Raw genomic sequence first — 15,752 nt, 5'->3', positions numbered from 1 at the left:
AACTCACTTGGTAGCCCAGGCTGGCCTGGAACTCACAGAGATCCGCCTGGCTCTGCCTCCCAAGTGCTGGGATTAAAGGTGTGCGCCATCACTGCCCAGCTTTGAGTGATTATTTTATAAGTGGCTGCGGGACCACAAGTGGGAGAGATTTGTCCCGGCAGGACCAGAGAAACCTCCTGCTAGGTCACCTCTATAGCCATCTGTCCCCAACTCACCAAGAGATCTAGAAGGAGCTACTTGAATGTGGTGGAGGAAGGGGGTGAGGGTCTCAGGGCTCCTTGCACTCTTCTGACTTCCATGCTGAGGGCCTGGGAATGAGCCTCTGGTCACAGCTCTTCAAAGATCTTCATTCAATAAGAGAAACCTAAGCTCCTCCTTGCTAGGTTTCTTGGTTGGTATGGAGCTTCTTGAGTGGCCCCAGGGACCCGTACCTGGCTCCATTAATCCCATCAAATCTAGATAGTGTCTAAAACCTTTTATACAAATGGGGAAAGGCTCTGCTCAAGGCATAAGAAAGGACAGTGATTGACACTTCTTGGGGAAAGTGAATGACACAATCTGGAGTTGTCTCCTCCACCCCACCTCTGGCCATGTCACTTTGAAGGTCCAGGCCCAGGACCAATGATGCCAGGGTAAAATCATATATGTGCTGTGAGAGCACACAGTCCCAGAGAAGAGCAGAGTCCTCCTCACACCAAACCAGGAGGCTTGAGAACCTGAACTTGTATATCCACTCACGTTTTCATTATTGGGTCCAACATCTCCCAGGTGGCAGCGAACTTCGGGTTTACTGCCAGAACAATATAAATGAAGGTACAGTTCTGGTTCTTCTTATTTTTAATGATTTATTTTATTTACATTGGTGTTTTGTTTGCATGTATGTCTATGTGAGGGTACTGGGTCCTCTGGAACTGGAGTTACAGACAGTTGTCTTCTGTCCTTTTTTTTTTTTTGGAGCTGAGGATTGTACCCAGGGCCTTGTGCTTGCTAGACAAGCGCTCTACCACTGAGCTAAATTCCCAACCCCATGATCCTGGTTCTTAAGGGCAGTTGGGATATACTTGATGATTTTTCCAGGTAGTTTGGGTGATTGGCATTGGACATAGGGGGGCTTATGCAGCTACCTCTTATTCTGAGGAATGACCAAGGAAGGTAGGAAGGGTGATTTAAATGTGAAAACTCAGAGTCATCAACAACCCATTACCACACACTGAAGTGAAAAGTGTGCATAAAGAATGTTCCTTAGTGTTCTCACAGGAACACAGACCTAGTCAAGAACTTCAGTGAATCAAGAGGACCTGAAAGGTTTCCTACTACAGGCTGTGTTACCTTGGTTTCCTGTGGGAAAATGGCCAGAAGTGTTGAAAAACAAAGCACACCCAGCATCTCCAAAGGTGGCCAAAGCCAGGACTCTTAGCTTTTGTTTTGGTGCCCTGAGCTGCCAGAAGTCTGGAAACAGGACAATAATCTGAATTTTCAAGGGCCTCCAGAGAAGTGAGTCAGCTGAGGCTACTGCTGGGATCTGGTTACCTGGTAACCAGGAGTCTGAGTTCCATCTGTAATAATGCTAAGAATGTGAGGTCTCTTCCTGGGAGTCTCCAGCCTATGCCTCCTCCACATAGGCTTTCTCTAGGGCTGACCAGGGCTGCCAACTTCTCTCCTTCTGCCTTTCCATGTGAACAGTGGGACACAGTGGTGTCCATAGGCCCATGCCACACACTGACCTGGGAAGCCTGGCTTCAGCCAGACCCTCAGCTTTGAGAAGGCAGAAGAGGTTTCCAATCCATTACCTCTATACCACGTGCATTCCAGGAAAAGAGTAATTTTCTCTTAGGGTCTTCCCACGGTCCCAACCTGCTCCCTGTAGAACATTCTAGCATCAATTTCCTACTATGTCATCATGTGTATATGTTCACAGATTCCCCATACCTGAGAAACCCCATACCACTGTCACCGGAGGTAAAGGCACAAATAGGGACATGTGCCCATGTCCTCACACCCACATCACAAGGGCACACAGAGGACCCACTTACAAGTGCCCAGGAACATGTCAGTATAGAAAGGGTTCCTAGATTTTATAGAAATACAGAAATTTATATTGGTATAAATAGCATGAAATATAGAGGGAGTTAAAAAGGCCCAGTGGTATTCGAAAGGACTAATGGGAATAGAAGGATGTATGGGAGGGGATATGCTCAATGTAATGATGTATGTATATGACAATATCTTCATGTTACACATTAGCATGCACAATGAACATTTACATAATTAATTGTTTTTTTTAGAAATTATCTTACTATTTTACATGTATGAGTGCATGTGTTTCTATGCAGTGCATATCAGTCATCCCCACGGAAGCCAGAAAAAGGTGCTGGATCCCTTGGAACTGGGGTTATGAATAGTTGTGAGCTGCTGTGTCAGTGCTGGGAATTGAACCTGGTCCTCTATGAGAACAGCCTGTAAGATGAATTGCTAAACCATCTTATTAATAAAAAAAAAACCTGGAGTCAGATATTGGGGTGAAAAACTGAGAGATCAGAGGAATAGAACAAGCCACAAACAACCTCACTTCACCGATACCTCAGTCTCCAAAGAGACCTACTTCCTGTATACCCAAGCCTATATGCCTTTCTGTTCTGCCATCTCATTTTCTGTCTCTGCCCAGCTACATCACTTTCTCTTCTTGCCCAGCTCTGTCATTTCCTGTCTGTCTGTACAGACCTCCAGACATTTATGGTTAACTAGTATTTAAGGCGTGTGCCTCCACACCTGGCTCTGTTTCAAGTTTGGCCTTGAACTCACAGAGATCCGAACGGATCTCTGCCTTCTGAAAGCTAGGATTAAAGGTGTGTGCTACCACTGAGTGACCTCTATGTTTACTATAGTGGCTGGCTTTTTCCTCTGATCCTCAGATAAACCTTATTAGGGTGCACAATATATTGGGGGACACAATATATCACCACAGCAGCCAGTGCTCTTAACCACTGAGACATCTCTTCAGCCCATTTTTGCTCTTTGTGATCACAGAGTGGCCCATTGCAGAAACCATGATCAGTGCTAGCCAGTAAAGTTTCCAGCTGGGTTATTTTGTACAACTTGGTGGTGAGTATCATTTATTTCTGTCCTATTAATGAAACTATTGTACCAAGAACCTCAAATATTGGCCACACTTATTTTTACTACAGCTGTGCAATTATGGAGACAGATGGGGGGGATGGGCAGATGGGTGGAGCTGTATTCCAGGATGCTGACGGGATGTCCTTGATAGGTTGTTGAGATAAAATCAGAGGCTGTAGCTTTCCATTTATTTGATTCTCTGCAGAGCAGGTGCCTGTGTCTGTGTGAAAGGTGCCCCCTCCTGCAGAAGCGTGGGCCACATCAGGACTGACAGTTGCTTTTCTGGGGCTCAGAGGGTGGTGGGGTAATTGATGGAAGTTCTTCAAAGGCAGATTTCCAGATATCTTTACCTTTACCCCAGAGTGCTGAGACTTGTCTCATGTTCAAGGAGAACCAAGCCCTTGTGTATGCTGGGTGGCCCTGCATGACAGCCCCGTCCCAATCTGTGTTCACATGGAGATGATGTTCACTTAAAAAAGGGTGGGTCTGAGACTTCAGCCCCATCCTGATCTGATTTCTCCTCTTTTGTCCAGGTATTCAGGGGAGCCTGGTGTGTATCTCAGGGTTAGTATTGGGAGCTTCTTGACCCGGAAATCCACCAGTCAGACCCACAACTTGTCTTGCCTCCTGACACCTCAGCTCCTCAAAATTCTGCTCCTGTTTCCCAGACATCCACCTGATAGCTATTCATAGGATAACATACAGACAGGGATGCTCTGTGTGTGGGGAGATTGTTAGGGTCAGAGTCTGGGCCCTGAGCCCTCTAAAAACTTCTACTTTGGCCACTCATCCTCTATAAGCCTGGCAGACAGCAGTGAAGAGCAGGGAAAGACTGGGTGTGATGATGCATGCCTTTTCCCCCAGCACTCGATTTAAACCGTGAGTTTAAAGGCCAGTCTGGCCTATCTACATAGTGAGTGAGAGCAGAGAAAGGAGATTTAGTCCATGTAGCCACATTCAGAAGAGGAACAAATAATGGGGTCCAGTGACACTCTACTCCTTATTCAGGGTCCTGACATAAGAGTTTTAAATGTGAAGCAGGAAGTATGCAAACTAAGCAGTCCTGATGAAGGTGTGGTCGAGCCCACCACTGAGCCATGGCTCCCTCTGCTCCAGTGTCTCCTGCAGAGTGATCTGATACGTGACCAGAACTCTCTGAATCGTTTGGGGAGCCAAGTTTTTCTTCAGTCCAGCACCAGGCTTCAGTCTCTTTCCCTTGCCTGCATGGAATTCCTGGAGAGATTCCAATTATTTCTGAGCTGCATTGATTCAATCTCCTTGTATCCAATCAGGGAGGCACAGTGTCTCTTTGGAGTACCTTTGCTGTTTCCAGGATAATTACATTGCCTCAGTGTCCCTTTATAGTACTGAATTTTCAGGTGAAAAGGCCTATGTCCAAACAAATAACAGAAATGGACCCCACACAGGAACACTCAAGGCCGGGCAGGCGCCCATGTACAAGGATCACTTCTCCACACTCCCTCGGTCTTAGCTGTTCATGAGAGGACTGGCGGTAGTGACTCCATTTTTGTTGTTGTTGTTGCTGTTGTTGTTTGGGGGGACTTGTAAAGACAGGGTTCTTTGTGTAGCCCTTGTTGTCTTGGAACTCACACTATAGACCAGCCCAGCCTAGAACTTACAGAGGTCTGTCTGCCTCTGCCTCCTGAGTGCTGGGATTAAAGGCATGCGCCACGACTGCCTGGCTGGCAGCCAGTGGTTTTAACCACTGAGCCATCTCTCAAGCCCCTGAGAGCAAATACTTAAAGAAAACTGCAGATGCCTCCTTAGGTGTCCAGTACCCTTCAGTTGTTTTAAAGGCACTGCTTGGAGTGCACACTACTAGAGCATCTTCAGTTACCTCTGCTTACAGATTCGTGATACAATTGGAACACTCACATGGTTAGTGTTGGTGACAGGCAGAAACATGCGATAGCACACTACTTGTTCTATCCAGGTGAGTAGATACAGAGAAGACAATCTGAACAGCAGGTTTTCTCTTTGAATGGCACTGCTGAGGAATAACAGACATGTCCAAAGAACTTCACTGGCTACTTTGTATGTTGGGGTCCAGGTATAATACAGACTTTTACATATTTGTAAAATAGCCCTTATTAGTTTCTTAGCATATATTAAGCTTACACAAAAAGAACCCTATAAGCTTGTGTACAATATATAAAGTTCAGATACAGAGCCCCACCCATTGCTAGCCACAGAGACATAGGGTATTAAAGCAGTTGCTTATAAAATGCTCATTTCAAATACCTTAACAGTGGATACTTAAACACATCTTGATAATTCCTAACTAGACAAAAGCCTGAGAACATCAGTGAAAAAGGTGTATAAGTAACTGGTTTTTGTCTTGTGTGTGTGTGGGTGTGTATGTGTGGGCCAGCAGTCAGCCTCGGGTGTCATCTCTCAGGTGATATTCTGGGAAATAAGATCCCTCACTGACCTAGGACTGCCTGTGGCTGGGCTTGTTGGCCAGTGAGCTCTGGGATCCATTCATCTTTATTTCCTCTCCACCTCCAAGTCCAGCTCTTGTTTCTTTATTCTAATGTGGTTCTGGGAATCAAACTCAGGTCCTCATGTTTTCGTGGTGTGTATTTTATACCAACTGACCCATCTCCTTAGAGCCTAGTTATCGGACTCAACCATAACATCTTGGTAATTTCCCATTGTATATACTGTGAATAAATGATCTCAGAATGAAAACTATGTATATACATCCTCTGACAGCCAATAAATTGATGAACTTCAGCAATTTCAGGGAGGTTGGGATGGTGCAAACTCAGAGCCAAATTACCTTAGGACATCTATAGCACATTCCATAACCATTTATTACCCAACATTTTTGTGACCATTGGGTAGACTCATTGGAATAGACAAACAGAGCACTACTTTCCAACCAATCAAAATCTGAGGATGTCCTTAGGCAGCATCTGAGGCCAATAGAACTCCCACTTTGCTTTAACTCACCCCCTAATGTTTCCACAACGTATGTGACATTCGCCCTGATTTATGATTCTCTTTGTCTGTTACTGTAAAAACTCCATGAAGCAGTCATCACATAGGAACATGGAATTTTGGGGCAACTTAAATCTGTATTAATGTCAGAAGAATATTGAGTTGACAAATGCCATATAATCAACTGGACAACTCTGCTGATGTCCAAACCATTATTTCCTCCCATTGTGTTGACTTGTGTTTCTATAAATCTGAAGTTAAATAAACCCTGTCTCTTGTAAGTATATCTTTGCCAACTATTAGACCACACATGAGAAAAATTAGTATTTGAGTGGTTGGAAACAAGAATGTGAGAGAAAAAAATGAAAAATCACTATGGAGTTTGCTAAGCTTTGATTGGACCATTGCATGTGACATCACATGGAGTCCAAGTGATGTAAGCTAGATATCAGCCAATAAAAGGGTGCCACCTAGGGCTGGGTTTTGTCTTTGTACTTCAAAGAAGCAGTCTGTTGATGGGAGAGCAGTTGGATTCAGTTGTTTCTCCTAGGTTTGGGCTTTTCAAGCCTGTCAGATCTCGACTTAGTAAGTATATTTCCCAGGTTTTCAGTTTGGGCTTTTGTCATTTGGTGTCTATTTATTGCTTTATTTACATCTTTGGTTTGGGTTTTTACTTTTGCCTGCAAATGCTTTTTCCTTATTTCACCTCATTTTCCTTTAATCAATTTCTTTCTTTGTCATTTTTTGCCTTTGGTCTTGTGTAATTCACACATATGGTGGTATATATTATCTCTATAGCATGAGTAATTTGATCATGACTTCCCATATCTGACTATTTTGCATTTTGATCATATTTACATGGTCTATTTCACTTACCCACACATTGAATGTGACAAGTACTTCCAAATGATGTAAGGTTCTTCTCTCTGCTTGTTCACAACTTGTGACAACTGTGTTTGTGGACTGGAATATTTGAAGTAACACTTTCTCTAGTTCCAAAAGTTTTCCTGAAAAAGGCATTTCATTCCTTTGATGTCTGATTATAGGACTTACCTCAATGTTGTGTGTATGTTCTGCTTTGTGTCAATTTGTATGTGTGGACAAATCCTAATGTTCCTAGGTTAAGAAATCCTGAAAATGAAGTATGGTCTCCTTCTTCTTCTTCTCCTTCTTCTTCTTCTCCTTCCTTCTCTCCTCCTTCTTCTCCTCTCTCCTTCCTCCTCCTCCTCCTTCCTCCTTCTTCTTCTTCTTCTTCTTCTTTTCATTTTTTCAAGACTGGGTTTCTCTGTGTTGTTTTGGTGCATGTCCTGATCTTGCTCTGTAGACCAGGCTGGCCTTGAACTTACATAGATCTGCCTGCCTCTTCCTCCTGAATGCTGGGATTAAAGGCATGTTACAACACCACCTGGCAAAGTATAGTCTTCTTAAAGTGTTATTGAATTTGGTGTGAGCTATCTCTCATTAAGGATTTTCTAATTTATGTTAGTCAAGGATATTGCCTGATATTGGCTTCTTTTTACCTTTTATTTACTTGGTATGAGAATAAAGGTAATGCATCTTTTATGAGAAAAAGTTGAAAATGCTCTTTCCCTCAGACTTATAGGATACTGAAATATCTGGAGAACATTGCTGTTAGATATTGAGATGATATAATTCATCAGTGAATTGTTCTGGTCACTGTATGAGTCTTCCTTGATACTCAATACTTTCAGAGTGTTTTATCTAGTTTTATTTCCCAGACTTTAATTTTCCTTTTGATTTATTATTTCCCTCCTTCTTGGATGTATTTTCTATTTTTTATCAGGGGAGGGAAGGAATGGCCAGAGCTTACAGAAGGACAGTGATGTGTGGACAGATCTTCCTTTCAGACAAAAGGTTATTAGTAATGATGCACTGGACACTGAAGGAGTTTTATTCCCACCAGAAAAAGTGTGTCTTCATGAACTTCATGGTATTTAGGGGAAAGGAGTTGCTTCACACCAAGAAGCAGGCTTGGTTAATTTGAGACCTATGCTACTTGACAGAAAATGGGATCTGAAACTTAGGCTACTTGAAGGGTTCATGGTATATTCACAGGATGGGTGGGAGGGATATGGTCAATGTGTGACTGTATGACAGCAATGAATCTATCTTGGCTTCTTGGAAAGTAAGAGGAGTGGGATGGGGATACATAGCAGCCCTCTCTGCTAAGGGAATTAGTCCTTGGGGTAAGAACATGGATGGAAAAAATAATTTAATAATTTAACTGAAAAATAATTTAAAAAATCACTTTGGTTTTTTGCCAAGCCATGATTGGTCCATTGCATGTGACATCACACAGAGTCCTTGTGAGGCAAGCTAGATACTAGCCAATCAAAAGGCACTGCCTGAGGCTGAGTTTTGTCTGTACTTTGGAGAATCGGTTGGTTGGTGGGAGAGCAGTTGGACTCAGTTATTTCCCCCATATACTTGACCTTTTCCCTGACCTGTTGGATCTGGACATAGTGAGTTTGATTCCCAAGTTCTCAGTTTGGCCTTTTGGCAATTGGCTATTACTTATTTCTTTTTATTTTTGGGGGCAGGGGGTTCGAGACAGGGTTTCTCTGTGTAGCTTTGTGCCTTTCCTGGATCTTGCTCTGTAGACCAGGCTGGCCTCGAACTCACAAAGATCCACCTGCCTCTGCCTCCCAAGTGCTGGGATTAAAGGCTTGTGCCATCACCACCCAGCATTTCTTTATTTACATGATTGGTTTTGGTAGTAATTTCCCCCTGTAATTCCTTTTTATTCATTTAAACTGATTTTCCTTCTATCAACTTCTTTTTGTCATTTTTGGCTGTGTTATTGTATGTTTTACATATTTAATGTCATGTAACTTTCCATTAAATTGGACAGTTACTTCCTATTATACAAAGGCTATGCCTCTGCCTCTTCATGACCTGGAGTGAACAAAATGTGACACTTGTGTTTGTGGAACTGGCATGTTTGTAGTAACACTTTCACTAATTCCAAGTTTTCGCCTGAATTAGGCATTCCATTCCACTGATGTCTGATTAGGACTTACCTCAGTGTTGTGTGTATGCTGTGCTCTTTGGCTGTTGATGAATCTTGAGTGTTCCTAGTTAAAGACGTCTTGAGCATAAAGTCTGGTCTTATTAACGTGGTGCTGAATTTTATGTGACCTATCAATTACCCTCATTCAGGTTTTTCCCATCTGTCAGTCAAGGATATTGCCTGATACTAGGATCATTTTGAAATGTCTCATATGGTTTGGAAATTAGGGAAATAACTCTTTTATGAAATGTGCTTGAAACTGTGCCTTCCCTCAGTTTTATGAACTACTGAAATACTTGCCGGTCATTGTTGCTAGTTGTAGAGATTGGAAAGTTGATTTCCAGTGTGTTGGTTTTGGCTCCTGAGATTTAGATTTCCTGTGTCGTATTTATATTTATATTTTTCAGTTTTTCTTTATATTTCACCTTTTTTCATACAGTACATCCTGACTGCATCCTCCCCTCTCTCCACTCCTCCCAGTTGCCCCTCAGCTCCTCTCTCCACCAGATCCACTGCTCCTCTGTTTCCCTTGAGAAAAGAGCAGGCTCCAAGGGATAGCAACTGAACATGGAATAACAAGATGCAATAACATTATATTAAATTTTTTTGTTTTAGTGATAATTTGTACTTATTTTATCAATTTCTCAATAAATGTTACCCAATTTTCATTTTTGAAAATTCAGCCTTTTATTTCCCTTTGGTTTCTTTTCTCCTTTATAGAAAACATTTTTAAATTTACTGGACTAAATAAATATATAAAACACATAATGTGTGTTATGGGTAACACACATGTATAATATAATATTTATAACAGTGTATATTATAATATATGCTGAGTATAATATTATAAGGTATAGTTCTACTAGTTTAGAGTTTGAATTCATTGAACTATAATACATAACCATAGTGGATTCTCCCCACAGTCTCCTTAGGTGCTTTGCTGTTGTTCCATTTGTTACAAATGTTACTTCTGCCATTCTGACCTTGAATGGAGGGCTCTTTAGTGTGTTGGATGATGGAGGTGAAGTATCAAGGACTCTTATGAATGATTTTCACATCTACATTCGTCAAGGAAAGGAGCTCACACTTGCTCCATTTGTTGAGCTTACTTGGTGGTGGATTCAGGATAACATTGGCACAGGGATGAGTCTGGATGTGTTCCTTTGCTTTTTCTTTCTTGAAGTATTTTCTATAACCCTGGTCTTCATTTTTCTGCAAATCTTTGAATGATTCAGGGGATCCATGAGATCTGGCTTTGCCTTGTTTGGAGCTTTATTTGTTGCCAGTCCAAACTTGTTGCTTATGACTTCTGTGTTTAAGTGTTTTTATTTTGTATTAATTCAATATTCACACATGTCTAGGAATTACTTTCATATTTTCTAATTTCCTGAGTCATAAAAACTGTAACATCCCTGAAAGACCCTCTGGACTGCAGTTGTATCAGTTACAACATCAACTTTTCTATAGTGTAATTTGTATCTGATCTCTCTTGATCAGCGTTGTTAAGGGATTGCATTGTGGCACATCCTTGAAGAGAAGCAGCTCATTCTTTCAGGGATCTCAGGATTTTCTTGTGCATGCCAACTTTACTTATACCAACTCTGATCTTTCTTATTATTCCTTATCCACTGCCTTGGGTTTAGGCTCTTCTAGTATTTTTATATCCTTGAAGAGCATCATTAGATTGTTTGGGATATCTCAGATTTCATGACAGAGAATTCCAAGCTATAGCCTTCCCTCCTAAAACTGCATTAATCTTTTTCTTTTAGCATTGTGTGGGTCTGAAATTGCCCACAAGATAAAGTGGTTGAAATTGAGCAGAACACCATGGGCAGCCACATGGAAGAGGACATTCTTGAAAAGGATTTCAGGATGTTAACATCTCTAGGGTGTGGTTCATTCGGGGAGGTGAAGCTGGCCTGCCACCTTCCCACACATGCACGAGTGGCTGTCAAGGTCCTTGAGAAAAACACCAACAGTGTGGCTGACATCAGCACTGAAGTGAACATCCTTCAGTCTTTAGAACACAGGAACATCGTTCGATTTTTTGACATGATCGACACACTGACAACCACTTATCTGATTATGGAGTATGTGGCAGGAGAAGATCTGGAGAGCTGCCTCAGGCACTGGGCTGTCTAAAGGAGGAGGAGGCTAGAGTGATTTTCCGGCAGGTGGTGTCAGCGGTTCACTTCCTCCACCAGAGACACATCGCACACCGTGATATCAAATTAGAAAACATCCTAGTCGATGCAGCAGGAAATGCAAAGCTTTGTGACTTTGGTATGGCAATTGAAATCACAGAGGGGCAGATGTTGGAGGAGATCTGTGGCTCCTTGCTCTATTGGGCCCCAGAGATCTTGGCAAGAAAGCCCTATGATGGACTGGCAGGTGATATGTGGAGCTTGGGTATCGTCCTGTATGTCCTGGTCACAGGGCACTTTCCATACATGGAAGAAACCCTTGAAGGTATGCACAGGGTCATCACCACCACAATGTGTCCCATTCCTTACCATCTGTCAAAACCCTGTCACATCATCATTGCCCGACTACTCATGGTCCCTACTTGGTACCGATTCACAATCTGTCAGCTTGTGGAACGACCATGTCTAGGCCCCATTCGAGAACATGTACTGCCTGCCACCAAAGAAATCCTGCCCAGGGTCGTGGAGACCATGTGCACCATCGGCTATACGTGTGAGGAGATTGTTTCATCCCTAACTCACAGGCGAGAAGATAATCATGTAACGGCTACATGCAACATTCTCAAATATCAGCTGAGTGGTGGGGACAGCCATCAGCAAGATCAGATGCCCTGGTTAACTAGCAGCCCTCCAGGTCCTGTTCGCCTCCCTCTCCCCTTGACCAGGAGAGCCAGTGAACCAGCATTTACAACCGGTACACAAGCTGGGAAGAGTCACATTAAGGTGGAGGTTGTGGAAGAAAGAGACAAAACATGCAGAAGCTACACCATGCCCTACAGACTCTCCTTCCTGGAGGCGATGACCTATTCAGACAACACAGTCCCAGAAAGAGATGCTCTTATGGCTGACGTCATCAACACTGCTGCAGAGGACATTGCAGTCAACAGGAATTCTGTTGACTCCCTGCCTGGCAATCTCTTTTCCCTGAATCAGTCTTGGATGCAACACCCACAGGATTTCTAAACCTGGGCTTCTGTGAAGAAGATTCATTCCAAGGGCCAGACATTCCCAGTGACCAGCCCCAGGTGGCACCCACAACAGCTGGATCCAGGCCATTCAGGGTCTGGAAACTAGTGAGGAAGCAAATGTCCCATGCACTGAGAGCACTGTGCTGTTGCTGCTGCTGCTGCTGCCTGCCCACCCCAAGGTGAGCCCTGAACCCTTGCATCTGGGGCTTCAAGGAAAGAGAGGACAGTGGAGACCCATTCATCCTCCAGCTATTGGGTCTGAGCTGCCACTTTGCATCTCTTTCAGCTAAATTCAGCTTCAGAACTGTTGTGGGACAATTGGGGGTCATAAAGCACATGGACCCCATGACCCTCTACCTTCCTAGCTTTGGTCGTGCTTGTAGGACCACTCACACTGCATGGAAAACAGCAGCCTCTACAACCAGGAAGGACTTCATATCAATCACGGGTGCTCATCATCTTGGTCACTTTAACCCTCCAACTTACTCTGTGACTGCCTTTTGGACAAAATAGCAAGACCTGTGTAAATCCTCTGGAGAATGGAGGTGGGTGAAGGAGATAAAGAGGACTAATTGGGAAACAATATTGAGACAGGAATAGGGGACATGAGAGTTGGTGTAGAATAAGGAGTACAGTCTGTCCTGAGGAACTTCCTGTCAACAAAGTAACATGAAAGAGATGTGTGTATTTTGACATGTGACAGGGGCCATGCACAGTCTAGAGCAGGAACAAACCTCCCCTGAAGTGCAGACTGGGAGGGAGCTAGGAATAGCCAGCAATGAGGAGGAGAGGGCCTGCTCTGATGGTTCCTAGCATGTGTCAAGGCACACAAGTAGGATGCTGTCTTGGAAATAACATCCTGTTCTCTCCTACAGATCTGGGGTGCAGCAGGAGAAAGATGAAGCACTATTGGTCAGTGGAGTCCCGTCCTCCTCAGTGCTGAGTAAGTCCTGTCTGTTGAAGTCACAAAGAGAGGCACTTTCCTTATTCTTTTGGGTTTTATTTGGGGAAAGTGAAATGGTCTACTTGAATTAGAGTCTTGGTGTGGTGTAGTGCAACAGGAAGGATCCAGGCTGGAAATCTGTGTCCTGTGTGATGATATGTTAGGGCTACAGGTTCCAGTATCCATCCTCCAGGTTAGGGTCTCAGCTGCCATCTTCCCCATCCTTCACCTCACTGCTGCCCCTGCACTGTTGTTGAACATCCCTGAGAGTCACGTGTAGCATCGACCCAATGAATGTCTACATCTGTCCTGGTTCCTGTGGGACCAGAGTTCCATGACATCAAAAAGGGCTGCCTCTGACAACAGGACAGACTTGCACATAGATCTCAGGCTTCCTCTTCTTTGATTCCTTCATCACCTCCAAACTGCTTTCTGACTGTCTTTCAGAAGAACTGCAGGAACTGTAAATCCAGTGGGAGATGGGAGAATGGAGATAAGGGGAAGGAACAGGGGAAAGGAGGTGGAAAGGATCAAGAGGGAATGAGAGGACCTGTAGGAGGGTAGAGTCTGTCCAGAGGAGCTTACCTGAAATGACTCAGGAGAAAAGGAGCTTTTGCTGGGTCAGGGGTGTTGAAAAAGTGAGACCAGTAACAAATGTCTCAAACAGAGTGGAGTGTGACTTTGGTTTTATTGCCAAGCATGAGGAGGAAAGACCCTGCTCTGATGGTTCCTGGCATACGTCAAGGTAGAGAACTATGAGGCTGCTTTAAAAAGGAATTCCCATTCTGGGCTACTGAAGAAGGGTCTGGCAGCAGAGAAGGGTGGCTCCATCATGCAGTGGAGTCCTCTGCCGCTCCTGTCTGACATGTCCTTTGGCAGATCTGATGATGTCTATGTCTTTGTCTCCATAGCCTCCTTCATCCAGGATTCCCTTGCTGTCTCCCACCTCCTGATCCAAGAATCTTGCATCATTTTCCAATCTCTTGGAGGGATTTATATCTCACATTTGACCTTACATTAACATTGTTCTGCTCCAATGTGGGAAGGTAAGTAGGCCTTGCCAGGCCTGATACTGGGTATTGCCTTTACAAGACCAGAACATGGGACTTCTTTATGACCAATGCTCACCATTGCAGTCAGGCTTACAAGAAACCTTGATCATCATGGAGTTCTTGATGACAGCCCCTGGTGCAGTGTGAAGCATTGGTTGAGTGTAGTGTCTGAACTGGTTTCCAGGACACCTTCCAGGTAGGGAGCAGTTCACTGAGTTGGCAACGGGCAATGAACTCAACGGGGACTCCAGAGTACTAATTTGTGTGAATCATGCACCTGAAGGTACGGTTGAGTACAGTGAGTATCTGTTTGTCGTAGAGGACACATCTCTGAAACCTGGTCTTGATGTGGTAAAAAGGATCCCAAGAGGTGGCATGTGCCAGCATCCCTGACACAGAGGGAAAGTTATCACTGACTTGCTCAACTGAAGAGCAATGGGAGACTGAGAGACTGCAGAGGTTGACAAGGGAGGAACCAGCTTCTCTGCTGTAGTTGGCCTCCAGCTCCATTCTGACCATCTGATCCTGGGCTGTTAACAAATACTGATGGATATTACAGTCTTTGGCCAGATCTTCCCAGCAGGATGATGGCCAGCTTGTGCTGTCACTGACTTCTAGAACCCTGACCATCTGGTGAGTCCCAAGTGCACAGAACAAGATCAGTCAGTTTGTTCAGAAAGAGAGAGAAATTTTCAGTTTGTGGGTATCACCTGGTGTCAGACTGTGTTTCTGCTGCATATCAGTGAAGGCAGGGCTGAGAAATGGTTCAAGATTCTGTTGAGTTCTAGAAATGAGATGGGGAAATTTTCTGAATCCTCATTTTATATTTTACTTTTTTTGAGACTGGATCTCACTATATAGCCCTTACTATCCTGACACTCTCTGTGTAGAACATGCAGTCTCAATCTCACAGAGATTGACCTCCCTTCTCTGCCTCCTGAGTACTGCAATTACAGATGTGGACTGCCATGCCTGGCTTCAAGTACTGTATGTATAGCATCAATGGTAAATTCCTCAAACATGTGAGGGAAAGGAGACAAGTTCTGTGCTTCTTTCATCCTAACAGGTTCAGGGATTGAACTGAAGTTTCTTTCATCCAGGATGGACTACAAACAGCAGCAAAGTCCAAATCTACCCTTCAGAGTAGAAGTCTATGTCCACCACTGAATAGATACCTGGAGGTGAGAACTGTTGTCATGAATTCTTCTGGGGACCCCAGTCATTGGGCTGGAGGAGGTATGCACTAGCTGATACATCCTTGGAAACAAGGCACAGAACATGCAAAGGCTACTTTCTAATCCTTTTTCTCAGGTTCCCCACTGCAGTTCAGGCACAAATCCCATGACCTCAACCTGACCAAGCAGGAGAGTCCAGATTGGCTACCTGGTCTGATTGAGTTCTTTACATTTGAGCCATGTGATCACAGCTGAGGACTCAAGGTGGGTCACTGAGACAGCTGGTGCCTGTCTTGGG

At 43.9% G+C, this 15,752-nt stretch overlaps 1 pseudogene; it reads left to right on the top strand.

Moving 5' to 3' along the window:
- The first annotated feature begins 8,473 nt into the window (after window positions 1-8,473).
- Window positions 8,474-14,267, top strand: LOC114688298 (annotated as a pseudogene).
- Window positions 14,268-15,752: the final 1,485 nt, after the last annotated feature.

Source organism: Peromyscus leucopus, unplaced genomic scaffold (assembly GCF_004664715.2).
Source record: "Peromyscus leucopus breed LL Stock unplaced genomic scaffold, UCI_PerLeu_2.1 scaffold_1356, whole genome shotgun sequence".
In the NCBI taxonomy this organism is placed as follows: Eukaryota; Metazoa; Chordata; class Mammalia; order Rodentia; family Cricetidae; genus Peromyscus; species Peromyscus leucopus.
This window is presented reverse-complemented; position numbering and strand designations above follow the sequence as displayed.